We start from the raw sequence: 14,622 nt of genomic DNA, 5'->3' as shown, positions 1-14,622 counted from the left end.
TATATATATATATATATATATATATATATATATATATATATATATATAATTTTTTTTTGTGTGAATATAGAGTTCTGCAATTTTGAATATTGAATTATGTAATTTTACTTCCCTTTGTCTCATTTTACCTGTCCTATTTACTATTCATTGGTTAAAATGTTAAATCAACTTTGTTTATTGCTCATTTTCTTTAATAATTTTTTATTATTTTTAAATTTAATTTTTTGTGTTTAATAGTACCTTAATGTAGTTTCTAAATATATAAATTTTATATATTAATGCTAAACTTAATATTATGAAAAGTTATATTAAAAATAATTTCAGTCAAGTCTCGTTAAACGAATCAGACAACCAAAATGAAACGGAGGTAGTATATTTGAAGATATGCAACTGAAAAATGTAATAATAATCCATAATAAAGTGTTAGATACTTATAAAATGAATGTGTAATATAATACTTTTGAAAAAAAATGTAACCAGACTACGATAAGAACTTTGAACTCGAGAGCAAATCGAACGTATCCAAGATCTGTCGAATCCATATTTGTTGAGGATGGAGAACCCATTCAAATAGATGCCATCCTCCTTTGTAAAGTAGATAGGGTGATCGAAGAAATGGTGGATAAGCAACTTGGGTACTGTACGTTGTAGAGGGCATAGCTTTCATGTGACTTGAAGAAGAATTTTCTCTAAAGTGTTTGGGAACAGAGTATATCCCCTGATGCTACAAGGATAAACTTCAGCAATGAAATTTATATTCAAAAGCTAGCTGAAGAAAGAGAAAGTTACTGATAATGCACCATAACTTGATGTTGCTGATGCTAATAGAGCACATCAAAAGAAGATGAAGAAATCTTTAATTGAATCAAGGATTCAACTTTCGCATGTACGAGAATAGAGACTCTTGAAAACTTTGTGGCAACTTTTAAGAAATACATATTTGTCGAAAATTACGTCGCAAATTTGTCTCAAAATTTTGCGCCAAAACTTACCGCTAATATTAGCTACGTATTTAACGACAAAATACTTATGTCGCAATTTCGTAGCTAAACCGTCGCTAATTGTCAATCGAACACAAAACATTAAATCTGTCACTAAATTGTCGCTATTCCGTCGTTAATTAGCAACGGAATATATCCGTCGCTAAATCCATCGTTATATTCGCGTGTTTTTGCAGTGATACACAAATGTCCATCAAATCTAACACTAAGTAAATCCGTGAAATGTTGGGTAAAACTTGAAAAGAACAAAAGGAAGTAGAAAAGAATTAAGAAATCTGAACAAATTAAAGAGAAGTTGAGAAGTGGAAAGAACATGAAGTTCTACAAAATTAAAGCTTGGTGCCAATCGAGGATCGAAGTTACATACTGACTAGCACCTTGGAAATATTTTATTAAACTTGGTCAAAGATTAAAAACATTGCCCTTATTGATGGAAGGAAGATTGGATAATGTATTAATTACTTGGTGAAAAATGAGTGTTTTGGATGGCCAAGACCTTATAGAAGTTTTGTTGAGAACTACCTGTGCATGAACGTGAGAAAGGATTTTCAGGAGATTTGTCAAGGATATAATCTAAGGAAGAAGGTACAACATCAATATAATGAAGAACTTGACAAAATGTGAGGAGAGTAGAGGTAAAAGACTTATTTTATTTTGGAATTACAGCTAATGATTGTAATGTTTACTTATTTTCTGATGTGATTGTCTTATTGAACTTTAATGAACTGTGAGATGTAATCTAATCAATAGTGAAAATTCATCTATTTTATGTTTTGAAGTTGTAATTCAAAATTATTAATTACTCCGTATTTTCTAGAAATCGTAATAGTGTCAAACTTAAAATATATGTATCGGTATCTAAATTAAAAAATACTCCAAAATGTTTGAAAAGACATGCTATTTGAAAATCATCCATGTAATGATGAATGCATAGGTTTTCACATCATCAAAAACAAGAAAATTATTGTTATGAATAATTTGTAATAGATTTTGTTGATACAAAATTTACTAGGAAATTAGGACTGTGAACTTTTATTTTTAGACTTAGGATTTTTCATTCATACTTGTGTACTGGAAACTCTTCTATAGAGGGTCAAACTATACTACTCGAAAAGTCAATATCCGAACAGTAGTATAGTAGACTCAAATATTACTACCCGAAGAGTATACAACCGGATAGTAATGGAGCTAAAGAGTTCAAACCTAAAAGCCCGCGAAGTGTTCAAGACCAGAAGATCGAAAAATTCAAGAGCGAAAAAGTTGATCTAGGTTGTATAGTCGTCAATGGTTGACTGATTGTCAAAACCTGAAAAAGTAAAGTTGTCCAACAAGTACGAAGAGATCGGAATGTCGTCAATGTCACGAGAAATTCAAATTCTAGAAGTGACTTTTCACCATTCTGATTGTCAAGCGACATCCTATACAATGTTAGTAAATGATTTAAAACATTCCAAACCGTATAGTGCAAAAACAATGTTACCAAGGTTTCAAAAATTCCTAGGTATATTTATCGAGGTAGATTATCCATTTTTTACTAGGTCAAAAAGAAAACCAAAGAGTCATGATTCAAATAGCCAATGTATAGTCGAAAGGATGGAACATCTAACAAAGGACAATCTAACATACAAAACCACTGGCCATATCATTGGTCGAGATTGCCGTTTGAATTTTGTTTCCCTGTAATGGACAATTCAAGGAGTCTATAAATACCTCAATTTAAGATGAATTGAAGTATTGTCATTCTGTGAGAAATTTCACGAACCAAGGGATTAATCCAAGTACTGCCTAGTTGACAAGTTAAAGAGAGAAAAAAGCTAAGGTTCAAGTGCAAGATGAAGAACACTAGACTCAAGCAGCAATCAAGATCAACCATCTAGAAATTGAGTCAACAGTTGGAGAACCTTAACAAAACCTATGATAAGCAACCAACATCTCCACTTATAAAAGTATAAAGAGGAAGGGTATCAAGTGTAGACTTGTGAAAACCTATTGAGGCTTGTTGTTGGCTATGCGATCAAAGCACAAACACTCACCACTTTGTATTATAGAGAAAATTATTTAGTGGAATCTCTTAGGTGTTCTAAGAGAAGAGTGGAGTAGATATTTTCCGAACTACTTTAAAAATTAGAAAAATATTAAATTTGGTGCACCGCTGATGTATAGATGCTATACATCGGTACTAGCGGTACTTTTAGAACAATTTCAATAGATATCGGGAGGTAATCTTATTGTGTAAATATCCATGTCTTTGTACTTAAATATGCTTAGTAAATTGATTTTGATCTAGGCTTGTGCCCCGTGCATTCAACCGCGTTAACATCTTGGTGTCAACTTAGATTTATTTTATCTATTTTTCATTTGCTGTGTGGTATAAATATTCCTCAGTCCCTCAATCATATTTACGTGTATCAGTTAATCAGTCTCTTCACAGCAACTGAAAATGTGGGAGACAAATTAAAACTGAAATGTAAAAATAAAAGTTTATTTATAAAATTCATAAATAATTCGAGTCAACAGCAATTATATCCGATTGTAAAGTAAGTAATAAGTTGATTAGTCAAAAGTGGGGTAGAGAAGAAGTTATTTGATATTTGAGTTGTGGACAGGAAATGGTGGGGCGAATAGCATTCACAAATCACAATAATGCATATATGCGGCATGCCACGCTGATTTGATTTTGACTCCTCATTCTTCCACTTTCCCCATATTTCTAGTGTGCCTGCCCAAACAATTATGATCATTGAAACTTTACACAGAAACCTTTTTTTAAAATAAATTTACAAAAACTTCTTAAATGTTATAAAACATTAAAACATTTGTAAATGGACAGTTTAAGGCTGAAAGTCTATTACTCCGTACTTCATTGCTATTGAAACACTATTGTAGAATAAAAAATTACAAGATCGCATCAGAACTAATATTGTTCTTACAATAATGAAATTACTGATAACACATAGTGCTCATCCTACAATTAAATATTAGAATAATATTCAAATATCCTCTAATACCTTCGATTTATAAATGATTATGAAATTCATGAAATAAAGCAACACATGATTTTCTTAGGCCACTTGGGTATTGGCTCGATCTTTGTTTTGATCCTCACGATGTCAAATCGCAACTGGTTATGTTTTGCTTTAGCTCTATTATCCTATATGATGATAATAAAGTTTGTCTTATACAAATTATAAATGGATATGTTTGAATGATAGTGGACAATTTATATAAATATTCAACCCACGTATGCTCCAGAAGAGTACGTCAAGAGATTATAGTATAAAAATGATAAATTCTAATGACAATCCTGAAGATTGTACCATATCCCATCTCTACACCTTTTGAAACAATGACTTTACTTTAAATCATATAGAACTTGAAGATTGTTATCTTCAGGGTGAGACGGGAAGTACATTCACTCGAATCAATCCTGTAGATTAGGTCTTAAAAGACTAACAGTTGTACATTTTGCAACATATACATACCATGTAATCTTTTCCTCACTAGATTTTTCCATTGAGTTTTTCTACTGTGGATTCTAACGAGGCATGGATGTATTTAAATATACTATCCATATAACTTATACTCTTTTCTTGTCTAGATTTTACCCACATGGTTTTTCTAGCAAATTTTTAACGAGGCAAGATCGTGATCAAATAATGTCCAAGGAGGAGTGTTATAAAACATTTGTAAATGGACATTATTATTAGTAATTACTATTTATAAGTCATTATGGAGATGCTATGTAACGGTTATTCCCATTGTATTATATAAACTTGGTATGGCTAATAAGATGTGTTACTCTCTTTTCCCCTCTATCTCTTGTTTATTGTTTCTACATTGCTTTATCATTATATTGTTGATCAAATCCTATAACTCACCAGACACCGGTTAGGAGCTAAAGACTAATAGAGTAATAGGCATACAATTATAAAAATAAAAATGATTTTCGATTTGTACGTGCCATACTTCGCAGGAATATTAAATGACTCGAAATCATTTTTATATTTTTGAAAAAAATATTTATAAATATATATTTATATTTTTGCAAACCATAGTAAGAAGAGATTTTATGCGACGAACAGAACCAAATGAGTGTTAGCAAAAATTGAATTCACGATCTATTATATGAGAATTGATTATTGCTCTTTAATTTATTAGGATTCTGTATTCTAGACAATCTGGAATTCGTTCTTCCCTTTCTTGTATTATTGAGAGGCAAAAACTCGTGTGAGACCTTCTTATGGATCATTGTCTGTGAAAGGGGTCGGGTCAAGATGAAATGTAATACTTATAATAAACAAATGTAATACAAAATTAGGAATAAAATGTTTATTACTTAATTATATGAGAAAATGTAATACTTTTGAGGAAAAAAAAATATAATACTTTTACATTTTAATGTAAATGTATTACATTTTTCATCAAAAGTATTACATTTTTCTTTGTAATCGTAACAATACTTATAGGGAAAAATATAATACATTTGATGAAAAAATAATACTTTCACATCAAAATATAAAAGTAGTACATTTGTCTTAAAAAATATTATGTTTTCTCTTATAAGTAACAAACATGTTATTCCAAATTTAGTATTACATTTGCTAGTACAAGTATTACGTTTGCATATTGACCGGACCCGATCGACCCGTCTCATACCAGTGTGACGAATATATCATTTATTGCATTCCTATCCTAATTTAGACTCTTTTTATCTCACACCAATGGATTGATCAATAATAAGATCATTCCCAAAACTATTGTTCTCATCGATATCAGTAAACCAAACAATCCATGGCTACAAACTCTACCAAGAAAAAAAACCACCACCGCCACCACCAACCCCCCCCCCCACCCCTAGCGACACCCCCTCTGTAACACCCCAATTTTCACATCTTGGATTTATTACAAAATCCTTAAAATATAATACATTGCGGAAGCGTCTAACCAGCAGAAAACTGGGTGTTACCGCCACGCTTAGGTATCTTTCCTATACCTAAACGCTAAGGCTAAACTTACAACCTCAAATAACCATATCAATATCCAGATATGTACATATGGAAATAATCCCTCCAGGGTGTCTATTCTAGGATAGAGTAATCTTCAACCTCGACTCCCATCCTATTTAGAGCTCATCGGCCACAGGGGTCCACGCTAGACTGCATCTAATAAAGGACACAATGAAGTGTAGTTAGCGCGACGGCTAAGTAAGGAAATCCATTGTCACTCGAAAGTAAACAAAGGTTTTCGAAAACAACCATCAATAATAAATACAGTAAGATAAACATTACCCAACGGTCGCAGTCTACCTGCAATCATTCTAACAACAAACAATACCACCTTATATAAGTAACTTCGGCACGTAACACAGTCATTAATTCACACGTGAGAAACACAACACCCACACTACTGTTCGAGACACCTGACAGTTAGTTCTCACAACTCCACTCAGCGAATAGACTTCGCTCTGCAGTATGAATCAATCATACAAAATCTCACCATTCACTCAGCGAATAGACTTCGCTCTGCAGTATGAATCAATCATACAAAATCTCACCATTCACTCAGCGAATAGACTTCGCTCTGCAGTATAGATTAATCATACAGACTCCCTCACCATTCATTATTATCACACGACTCCATAACCATCATACTTACTCAAATATTTTTCCCCAAAAATACATACTTTGGTTAGTGTTACTCCTATTACGGAAATCCAAGTACCGGAGTCACAATAATTTTCAAACACAATTATTTTCCAAGTTAATAAGTATAATGCACAAAAATAATATTTGAGCCTTTTGAAAATTCACCCGGATGCCCGTAGGCTTTCAAAACATCGCAACACTCAGGGTTAAAAACATCGGGGAAAAACCGGGTCAAAAACAAGTCGAAAACGAGTCCGCGTCAAATCTGCCAGAAATTTCAGTTGGCGCAGTCCGAAAGATTGAGCCGGTAAAAATAGTTCCCGAACTCTTTTTCACTTGAAATTTTTATGGTAGAACCCCAACTTATAGTACTTGATGTCCATAAAAAGTTTTGGTCATTTTGATCCGCGAATAAACACAGAAAATTCAATTTTTGCCCTTGGCAGTGTGCTGTCCAGAATATTTTTCTCTCTGGACCAGTTTTGGAAAAAAATTCGAAAACCATACTTATACTACTCCGATCATTATGAAATTTTATATGCGGGTTCTACACTTATAGAACTACATGTCTAAAAAAAATAGGATCAAAATACCTTACCAATTTTTCCCAGTAATTTTCGGAAGTCACTGCCAGAGACTAGCTTGATTTTATTTCAATATTTTCACAAGTATAAGCCTATATGGGCATAAATACAACATATACATGCATAAATTAGCTATAAACATGCATACAAAAATTACTAAACATTAAAGTGTAATTTCTTTGAGCCAACTTGTAGATCCACAACTTAACACATAATTTTCGCATAAAATTCCTAGTCACATAATTTACTAGCATTTGTTCACCTTCAAGTGACTAAACCAACTTAAGGGATTCCTTACCTTGATGGAAGATTTTAAAACCGAAGAAGTGTTAGATCTTTTCCTTGAATTCAAAGTCCCTAAAAACATCACCACAATAACAATATTTTTCATGCACTAAACATTAACACTTAAGTTCAAGCTTAAGTCTTAAAAAGGAATATAACCGAACAAAAACCGAAGTTCTTACCTAGAGTAGAGTTCTTGGAGTTGAGGAATTGCCTAGGGTGTTCTTGGATCACAATAGAAGACTAAGATAATTTCCCTTCTTCCTTCCCTAAGTGTGTTTTTCGAAAGTGAGAGTGGAAGAGTGAGAGAGATGATCATGTGCTTAGTGTAGATTTAGTTCTTGAAGATCAAGTAACAAGTGCAACTAGGCCATACCTCATAAATGTCACATTTAATGCCCAATCTTAGTCTTAGATTTGCCTTGCCACTTGTCAACACCCCATGGAGTCCTTAAGAAGATCACAACTTAAGTGGCCAGTTTATGGTTAAATCAGATGAAAGTTCGGAGGATTATAACTTAATTCGGGAAAATTCTAATACCAAAATTATTCTAAAAATACTCCCATCGCAAATCACCAAATTTGGGAATTTTTCGGTATTCCGCGAAATATAGGTACAGAGTCCGTAACAATTTATCCCTTACAGTCCATTTAAAATTTTTCTTGAACTAACTAGAAATTCAGGCTTAATCGCATGATACTTAATAATCCAAATTCTAGAAAAATTCAAACTGAATCTATATCCTTAAAATTTTCTCGGTTCGTGACCGGTACGTAGTTCGCAGCTTATCGATAACTAATCCTAAAAAAAATTATTTCGAGCACCGAGAAGCCTTCTCTTAAATGTCATAGCTTAAAAAAAAAATTTTATATCGATATTCTCGAATCTTAACTTTGTCGGAAAAACCGAGGGGTTACAGTCTTCCCCCCTTAAAATAGTTTCGTCCTCGAAACTACTCCTTTCGCCATTCGATGGTTTCTACTTATTCTTCTCCTACCTAAAACGAATTTCTAGCATGCCTAATCTAAACACACAACTTAGTCAGGCATATAAAAGTTAGATCGATTCCACCAACCTGAATTAAATAATTCCGGATAACGTCCCATCATATCGCTCTCCAATTCCCATGTAGCTTCATCGGGACTGTGGTTCGACCATTGTACCTTGATCATTTTGACTGATTTTCTCCTCGTGTCTCGCGTCTTTGAGTTCAAGATTCGAATTGGTCTCTCCTCGAAGGTCAACGAATCGTCCATTTCCAGCTCCTACCTCGCACCATCTCCGATATTGCCTATCCAACCACAACCCCGATAAAATACCCTAGAAACAGCCCATCACTTTATCTTCATTAAACTTACTTCCTCAAACTATTTTTTCTAGAAAACTCAACTTGTTCCCGTTCTCTACTGTCAAAATCTTAGTGGATATTTTGATGGCATATTACTGTGTCTGGCTTTAAGGCTCCGGATGAGTGTTTCGCTGTAGCCAATCCTACGGCCGAAAATTTGGCATATCAATATTCTTTGATTTTGTCCATATATGCTCATCTCGTCTGTGTTCGTTGAGGTTTTGTATGTTGTAGTGTGACATGCCATGTCACGAGCCCTATGGCAGACTATTGAAATTGCATTTGGATCTTCTTCTCGAGCATGATATCTGAGTCTCTATAGTCAGCTGCAGTCTTTGCGCCAGGCGGATTCCACTCTGAGCGACTATCTTGGCAAAGCCAAGGTTTAATAGGATTTCTTGCAGAAGGTAGCTGACCAATTCAATTAGTTCGGATGCACGGAATCTCTATCTATTCAAAGGTCTTCAAATTGAGTACCGTGTGGTGATCTCTTAATTGACTAATAAAGAACTTATGACAATTGATCAACTCAACGACTACCATTTGTTTTTGACAATCTAGCATAAAAGTAAATACAAGTAAACTACATATCCACGAAAGACCAAATGACAGACATCTTCACCACTAATTAACCACAACAATGTTAAATAACCTAAGGAACAAACTTAATGTTCTCTCTAGAGAACCTTAAGCTTGAGGGGGCGGATTAGTACTTTGAATTCTATTTCTAAGCACACTAGATTTCCTTCTTCGTCTCCTTATATTATTGAGAATATATCATTTACCGTTCCTATCATAACTGGGAGTCTTTATATTCTTATAAATACATATTTTCATATACTTTAAATGTAATATACAATAGGAGTTATATATTTGTTTATTTTACATCGTTTAAAAAAATAAAGGAGACAATAATTAAATAATTAATTACAATAGGAATTTTTTTTTAATGATATCTTGTTATCTAATTAAGTTATGACAATATCAATCAATTAATTCATCATAAATACGTAATAATAATAAGTATAAAGATAATTTTTTTTTAAAGTTTCATAGATAATGACATATTAAGAATATTGAACGTAATAGATAAAATTAAGATGAAAAAACAACATTTTTTCCATTGTGGGATCCAAAGTCCAAAAATGATGGAGAAGGATTGGTTTGGACTGTGGTGGCCGTGATTAATCCGTGCTTCTCCCGTAACTGCTCCATATGTTACCTTCTAAAATATTGCATCAATAATATATATATATATATATATATATATATATATATATATATATAATGCATGCAAAAAATATGGTTCCGCTGCTGCACACTGCATTTACTAACATCACTACAACTTTAAAATGCAATATTGATGACTCAGTTTTTTCTACGCTTGAAAGGTATATGTCGTCCTGCCCACTTTTGCACCATTGAATTGACATTTGAAGACTTTTGGCTTGGTGACACATGTTAAAGAATACTTGGTGATAAGATTCGAATATAAGTATATACTAAAATAATTAAACAATAGATATAGCTTTTGAGCGAGTATACTAGGTCTCAATGTGAGCTGGCCTGGTTGGTGTGTGTTGTGAGCCGCATAAGGGCAAGCTCAAATTTTTTTAAAAACTTTTAGAAAGAAAGTAAATACTTATATTATATTACACACTATATTTTAATATATAAATAGAAAAGACATAAATTTACACACTATATTTTAATATATAAATAGGAAAGAACATATAAAGTTAGGCAAAAACTTGTGTAAAACCGCCTCACCATGAGACATGTGTGCGTTCAATAGAGGATCCACCGCCTTGAGATAACAAGGATGTTCCAGTCTATTCAATAATCATACAACGAGAATCTCTGGCTAGAGTACAATGAAGTTGGACTTTAGGTTAAGAATATTGAATAAACATATTGACCGGGTTTATGGGTTTGACCAAGTTTGACCATGACCTTTACCTGGTTTGGAACAAGTGTTGTGTGGAAGGAATGTTGCATGATATTTGTAACGGAAATGTTCATTATAATATATTAATATATATTCATTGTTAACTAGGTAGTCATGACATACTGCTAGGTGTCAGTCATGACTTACGAGTTATTTAATAATGAGTTATTAAATATTACTCGTTGCTAGTTGAACTATGAACCTAGAAAGTCACACCTTAATGGTTCGTGGTAATGCTGAGAACTTTAAAAGAAATCGATAAAAGTTATCGATATTGAATTAATACATTAATTATTGATTAATGGATCAATTCAATATTGGGTAGTTTTGGGCTTTTAAATGCTAGCACCTTTGGGCCCAAACCAGGCTATATATATAGCCTTGCCCTATTTCTTATTTCTTAAGAGAGACAGTAGCAATACAGAGATTAGTCTGAAAAGAGTTTCACGTAAAAATCTATGGAGTTCTCGCGTGCCCGACCGGTGGACGGACTAGAGGCCGGACAATTGGACGGTTCAAGCTGTTGACTCTGCCAAAGCGCGCTTCAAGGGTAAAAGCCTTTTAATTCCCTCGTTTACGTAGAATCATAGAAAATGCGATTTGATGCTTCCGCTGCGCCTGTATGTTTTTCTAACAATATTTTTTTGAGTACTATCAAGTTTATATATTACGAGATAGTATATGTTCAATATACATTCTCGATTGACTTATTCAGATGAGTGTTAAATTTAAAGAATTCGTTGATAAATTTGTTAGTTGTAAACTTACCATTATCAAATATTAAAGTTAATAAAATTTGCTATACCTTATCCTTTAAAAAAATGCATTATGTGCCTTTGAAATATTCAAATTACTTTATAAAATATTGGTGTAACATCCCATATTTCAAAAAAATCAAAGCTGCTTGGAAAAAAAAAACACTATTTTAAAAAATAAGTGAAAAATTCAAACTATATATTATAGGATCAAGTCAAATTAGACCGACTCATCCATAACACCATTTTAAAATGAGTTAAAGGATTCAAACACCTAAATTAGATAGTAATTAAAACTAATTAATACACAGGATGCTATTTTCAAGGCTCAACCCCTGGATGTACCCAACATACTAAGGTTTTTTTTTTTTTTTTTTTTTTTTTTAGTACTGATTTTGTTACAATGTAGTATTTGTTAATAATTACTTTCTCAACCTACCGAAACACAAAGAGTTAATATTATTGTTCTCATCGGGACTCAAACCCTCGAACCCATGACCTCCCATTTGAGAGAGTCACTTCGTGCCACTATACAACAAGGTCATTGGCCAACATACAAAGCTCTATTTGTTAATTTATTATACAATATAAATTTATACTAAACACATTTCTAATGACTTATATTGTACAAAAAGACATTTCCAAGAAAAATAATGTGTTTCTAAAGATTTCATATACCAATGCTAATACTTAGCTTTTAGAATAATACATATCATATTTATACTAAAAGTTAAGCTTTTGTAATGTAACAATTTTATAGTTTTAAAATAATACGTCTCACTTAAAAAAAAAGAAGAAGATATTTGTTATTTATTTATTTATTGATATATATTACATCTTTACTTATAATAACATTTAATTCCTAAAGTATTAAATTTTGTATAAAAAGTATGACATTTTTATTTGAAAATATTACACTCTACTTGATAAGTAATATATACTTCAATTCCAAACTAATACTTAAGTATTCCCTAATAAGTAATATTTTAATCAATATGTATTATATTTTGGTATAAATTTGTCGAGTAACATTTCAATTCCTAAGTACTCCGTAATACTTAAACATTTCTAATAAGTAATACTTTAATTCTTAAGTATTATATTTTGTCCAAAAAGTATTACATTTTATCTGATAAGTAACACTTCAATTCTTAAGTGCACACTTACATATTCTCAGATAGATAATATTTTTATTCTTAACTATTACTATTTGTCAAAAAGATATTAGATTTTTTATTCTTAACTATTACTATTTGTCAAAAAGATATTAGATTTTTATTCAAAATTATTACATTTTATTTGATAAAACTAAGTAACACTTCAATTTCGAAATGATACTAATTTGAGTTTTGAGTGTTATTTATCAATGTATTCTTAAAAATTATTAAATGTTTGTTGAAAAGTATTACATTCACTTTTATATAAAGTTATACAAAATACATCAAAATATTAATTTTTATATAAAAGACAAATATATTATTTTAAAATTACTAGTTTATAAACATTAAAAGTATTGATTTATATATATATATATATATATATATATATATATATACATTTGTTAGGTTTCTTTTTTTGGTCATAAAAGTACAGGTATTATTTTTAAATAGTATTAGTTTTTATTAAATTCATTCCTTAGTAATTTGCTACAAAAAAATTTGTTTTATTTGTAGCAAAAAGTTAAAAACTGGTTATTATTATTATTATTTAGTTGGTTAATTGATTGGGTTATGATGTCATGCAGTTAGTGTACTGTCTAAATGTTGGTACTGGCATGCTCGTATTTATTTTCTGTCGCTGTACCCAAATTTGATTTTAATACATCTTTGATTCTTTGAGATCCGTCTTGTCCCAAACGTTATCTCTCACTTTTAAGTATTTTATATTATGCATATTCATTAATTTTTTTTTTGTCAGATCACGATTCACGCTGGCCATTTTTTTATTTTATTTATTTATTTTTTTTGTACAAGATGGGATTCGAACTCCCAACCCACTTAAGTAATAAGAGTTCATGACCATTCACGCCAATCAAGTTGGTTATGTATTCATTAGATTCTAAGGAAAAAAGGAAAAAAAAAATCTTCAAAAGCTAATTAAGTCATAATAAATAAAAGAAATAAGGTTCAAATTGGCCACTGAACGTAACCTGAAAGTGTAATTAGTATGCGTCAACCCTCAACACCGCCGCATGCCATAGGTTATGATAGTGTCTTGCCCTGTCAACATGCATGCCCATTTAAAATATAAAACATGTCGATAGTGGTAGAAACTAGAAAGTATATATTAAAAGTGGCAATAATGCACATGTTTATGTATATGAAATTATTGATAGGCCGGTTGCTAGACACTATTAACACTAGTATAGTATTAAACAATTTGTGTATGTTATTCATTTAATCTATTAGGCAATGCCAGTGTTGGAGTAGTTACCATATTATTTAATACTTATATTCTTAAATTTAATAAAATTAGTACAAGTTTAATTAAGAACATACTCTCTATGTCAAGAATAAAGGATACGAGTCCTTCAGAAGTAAAATATTTCTTGAAATTTAAACATACTATGTACTACCACAAAAAAAAAAAAAAAAAAAAAAAAAAAACCCTTTAATTCTAATGTTGGTTATTTTAGGAATACAAAGTCAATTATTTTCTGACATGGCTGATGTAATAAATAAACGATACGACGTTCGGTTTTTAAAATAGACATCGCATGTTATTTTTAAATTATTAAATAAGTACATACAACGCCGATTTTTAGCAAAAAAACCGATTTCGTACAGTTAAATTTAAAAAAAAAAAAATACCATGTTAACTTTTTAAGAAACTGACGTGGTATCATATTTTTAAAAAATAAAAAGATTCAATGTCAGGTTTTAGAAAAAATCGACGTCGTATCCATTTTTTTAATAATTATATATCAAGTAGGTTTTTAATAAAAACCGATGTGGTATCACTTTTTTGTAATTTTTTTATTTTAATTTAAACCAGAAACAACGTCTATTTTTATTAAAAACAAATGTTGTATATAATTATAAAAAATTAAAATTGA

At 31.2% G+C, this 14,622-nt stretch overlaps 1 long non-coding RNA gene across 1 annotated transcript; it reads right to left on the bottom strand.

Annotated features, from left to right (window-relative positions):
* Nucleotides 1-6,123: 6,123 nt before the first annotated feature.
* On the bottom strand, nucleotides 6,124-7,805 carry LOC115998438. The gene is made up of 3 exons (XR_004093896.1): nucleotides 7,698-7,805; nucleotides 7,529-7,587; nucleotides 6,124-6,163 (listed from the first exon to the last, which is right to left on the bottom strand). It is a non-coding gene; the product is annotated as an uncharacterized LOC115998438 (long non-coding RNA).
* Between the last annotated feature and the right edge of the window lie 6,817 nt (nucleotides 7,806-14,622).

The sequence above is a fragment of the Ipomoea triloba genome, chromosome 12 (assembly GCF_003576645.1).
Source record: "Ipomoea triloba cultivar NCNSP0323 chromosome 12, ASM357664v1".
Classification (NCBI taxonomy): Eukaryota; Viridiplantae; Streptophyta; class Magnoliopsida; order Solanales; family Convolvulaceae; genus Ipomoea; species Ipomoea triloba.
This window is presented reverse-complemented; position numbering and strand designations above follow the sequence as displayed.